The sequence below is a fragment of the Triticum urartu genome, chromosome 3A (genome assembly GCF_056163025.1).
Source record: "Triticum urartu cultivar PI428250 chromosome 3A, HENAU_Tu73, whole genome shotgun sequence".
Classification (NCBI taxonomy): Eukaryota; Viridiplantae; Streptophyta; class Magnoliopsida; order Poales; family Poaceae; genus Triticum; species Triticum urartu.
The window spans coordinates 604,581,621-604,585,974 of record NC_141875.1 but is presented as its reverse complement, the minus strand read 5'-3'; positions in this window follow the sequence as shown (position 1 = coordinate 604,585,974).

Below are 4,354 nucleotides of genomic sequence, written 5' to 3'. Positions count from 1 at the left end.
AGATTTCAAGATGTTTTCCGTAAGCCCACAACAAGATTACTCTTTTCGTTGTTGGTTTTCCAACAACTCTGTTCGACCTTTATCCTAAAGATGCTTTCGAAGCTCATTTGAGGTAGAAGATGTTGTTTTCTCCTTCGTTCTTTTGATTCCATTCTTACATTTGTTCCAGAGGCATTGTGATGTTGCTCTTTTCTCTTATCATTTCGAATGGCGAGGATCGTGTTCTTTTCGTGCTTATCCATTTAACCGGAGTGTTGTGCCCTCTGCTCAAGTTCTTTCATCTTATCAAGTCTTGCATCTCTTTTCAACCGGAGTGCTACCCGAATTGGTTCTCCCTTGTTCCTCTTTTCTAATGGAGAGTTACCAACTTTGTTCATCTCTGTTGTATTCTTTCTTTCAAGTTGTTCAACCTTTCAAGGTTCTTTGGTTTCACTCGTTTGTCAAAGAAGCAATTACTTTTACCTCTCCTCTTCCTCTTCCGTTTCCCCCCGGTGCCATCCTAGATCTAGGGACGAGATCATGTCGTAGTGGTGGAGTGTTGTAACGCCCCAAGACCGGAGCTTCAGATGCCTTCCTTTTATCTCGTTATCGTTGTGTGTTCGAACTGTTTGTTGCCATGATCGGATGAGTGTCATTGTCATATTTTGCTTCTTGCATCATGTTCATCATTTGGTTTTATTGCATTGCCATGCCCATCGTTGTCATGTTGCATTTGTGCCTCTTGTATTTTTTTTGCATTCTCATAATCATCATGTGCATTGTCATATTCATGCATGTCACATTGTTGGATGCTCCATGTATGATCATGCATCATAACCTCCTCCTTCCTTCGTCTTTCTTTCATTCTGGCAAGTGACCTTTTCCCCTCCTCGAGTAATGTTCATTCTTTTCCTGATGCTAGTTCACCATGCCTAAACCATCTCTGTCAAATTTAAGATCCTTTGGATTTGTTTTGGTTAGGTTCAAAAATGCGTCAAGTTTGAATCATATTTAAACTTGTTTTATTTTTCTACCTCTAAAAATGTCCAAACCAATTTTATCAAATAGGGCATGAATTCAGGGACTTGAGGATATTTTTATATTTCTCATACACCTCTCCTTTTACCCTGTGCTTTTCTCTTTATTTTCTCCTTGAAGAAAATTAGAGAAAAAGGAACAGCAGCTTTAGGCCAGCCGCAGCCCATTTGGGCCTCTCCATCCGCGCCGGCCCATCTACTCCTGAGGCCCAGCCAGCCTCTCCCCTGCTCTAACCTAGGCGCAGCCGAACCCCTTTTTCCTCGATCCCCTCCTCCCTGTCTCCCTGCTCGCACCGCCAGGAGAGGATGCCCTCTGCCCGATCCCATCTCCCTCTCCTCGACAGACCCTAGACCCGCTCGAAACCCCCGCCTCGCTCTCGCCACCACCGCACCCGACCCCATGGCGCGCCTCACTCTGTAGTGCTGGGCCGCGATCGCGCCTCTCCCTGCACCTCTTCCCCGTCGCCCGAGCGCTCAAGGAGAGGAGCTCCTCGAGCACCTGCGCCTGCAACCCAGCCGCCGGACCAGCAGGAGGCCACCACCGCCATGAACGCCCGCCAGACCTCCACCAGCGGCCTCTCCTTCGCCCCGTTGCTCCTCTGCCTCAACTCCGGCCGGATCGACAAACAACAAGTCCACGGAACCGCCTCCCCGTGCTCCTTCACCTCGCCTCGTCGTTCAAGGACCGGCGCCACCGCCGGCGACCACGAGGCAGGAGAGCGCCATGTATGCCCGCGGTCACACCTTCCTATGTCTTCACCTCGCCGTTCTCCGCCAGCCTCCTCCCCGTGCTGACGAACTCTTGCCCGAGCCGCTCTCTCCGGCCAACTCTGCTGCTGACGCCGTCCGGACCTGCTTGCGTCCGCCTAGTTCCCAGCGCCATCGTGCCTGTTGCCCAGATCCGCCTCGTCCCTGTCACGCCCGCGGCTTGCTCTCCTCCTGAGCGTCCGCTTATGCGTCGTACGAGCCAAGCTCGGCCATTCCATCGAGCTCCTACACAAGCTGCCGAGACCTTGGCCAGAACCGCGCCAAGTCATTGCATCTTTTCACCCGTGATATGTTGCCGTGGACGCATGGAACCCTGGAAGCAATCCCAAGCCCCAAATACCACGACAGTATGAAGACCCGGACAGACAAGTACCACGGCGTTCGTCAATCGTCAAGTACCCTCAGATACGCCAAGTTCATCTACCGTCGCAAGAATCGAGAGCGACAAGTCCGAAGACCCCAAGTATCTCGACAACATGTGTACCACTACCGTTGTACCTCAAAGACCGCGGATTCATCAAGTCCCTCGTTGTGACCGGAACATCTACGGAAACTTGTGCAACGATAAGCATGTACCACTACCGTCGCCAAAGACCCCGTGAACGTCTACACGACGACCGCCGAGTACCTCTTCGCGAGTACCACTACCATCGCATGGATCCGCCAAGACCGTGGAGTAAACAAACATGTACCCCTACGCCCGGAGACATCGGATCCGTCAAGTTCGAAGACCCTTAGTACCACGACAACCCCGAAGGGATATGTATTCACCAAGTTCCTCCACCGATGACTCGAACGACTACAAAACGTGAACCTCTACTGTCGACCCTATAGCACGCGAGAACGACTACTTCCACTACGAACGTCCCGAGAACGCCTATTTCCCTCTACTAACTTGTAACGCCCCGAGACCGTTGCGCCAGGTGTCTTTCAGTTATTCGCCGGTGTTGCCATGTCATTTGATTGCGTGTTGCTTTTCATCATGTCATCATGTGCATTGCATCATCATGTTTTCAAAACTTGCATTCGTCTGGGTTCTCTGAGTTCTCTCCGTTGTCCGTTCTGAGCCCAACCACACTTGCACGCGCCCACGGCATGTCCGAAATAGTATTTTATAAGTGGCCGGAAAATGTTCTCGGAATGGGATGAGAGTTGACGTGTGGTCTTATTATAGTGTAGATAGACCGCCTCTCAAGTTTCATCTCATTTGGAGTTCGTTTGACGCCCCAACGATTAACTATAGCGGCAGTATAGCCGGTCTCTTCGTCGGACGTTTTCGGTCTCCGGAAACAGTCGCCGGGTCTCTCTCTCTCTCTTCTCTTCTCTCAGCTCGAGACCGTCTACACAGCCCACTGCTTACCGCCAGGCCCAACCTAACCTCTCCGTCAGCCCTCGGCCCACCCCTCGCGCGTCCGAAAATTGTCCCGGACCCGACCCGAGCAGTCGTCACCGTTGGATCCGGATCATCCCCAAACATCTACAAAACATCTCCGTTTTGTTAATTGGACTTCCTAGTCTATTTTTTCTCGACCGCTCGATTTATTTGGAGGGACGGATTAGCCCCTACCCAATCCCTATCTGCGATATATAAAGCAGATGAAACCCTAGACCACTAGGTTGTCCCGTCCATTCCATCCATCCCGCCGCCACCTCCTAGTTCCAGCGGGATCTCACCCAGTTGACCTCCTCTTTTTCACCAACCGGCCAACCACCTTCCTCATCAGATCCAAACCAGCAACCTCCCTAGAATTGCGCCGCCGACCAACCACGGCCACCCAATCCCGCAGCCTCCTCTCCCCTCGAGCCCGAGGCCATGCCTCCTCTGCTTCGAGTCTCCCCGTGCGCTCGTCGTTCTGTCACCGCCAAACACCAGCGCCGCCGTGCATCTGTCGTCCGCGTCGTTGACTTCAGCGCCCAGCCATGGCGTCCATGGAGTCCTCCTCGCTGCCGTTTCTTCATCATCGGCTCCATCCGCCTCTCGGGCGACCCTGCACAACCACCACCAGGCTGCACCTCTCCTTCCCTTCTTCCCCTATGGTTTTATCTCCTTCCCCTTTGATCTCTCTCACGATCTCCCGCTCTCTCTGTACTTCATCGCTGCAGGAACAGCAGCCTGCCTCGCCTCCTCGTTTGCGGATCCCGTTCGCCCTCGCTCCGTTTCCGCATGATCCGACGTGGTCCGGTCGAAAAGGGATCTCGTCGACAACCGCGCCAAGTCGCGCGAGGTGTCGCCCGTATCAGTTGATGGCATCGACCTCCCCTGCTTCTACATCGAGCAGGAGAGGACGCACGCACCTAGCCACCCCGATCTACTGCCCGTTGACCCTCCCCGCTGACCCGATCGCCCTGCCTCCGCTTCGCTCTGCCTACGAGGCCCAGCGCCGCGCCAAGCCCAACTCCATAGCGCGTCTCCTGGCCCAGCCGCGCCAGATCCACCGGCCTGTTGTTTCCACCGCCTTGGGCCAAGGCCCACTGGGTGAGAACCCCCACTGTGCACTGTTGGCCCAGTCCGATTCGGCCCACCTCTGTTTTTTTTCAGATCTGCAATTTGTCTATTTTTCCAGAGAAGA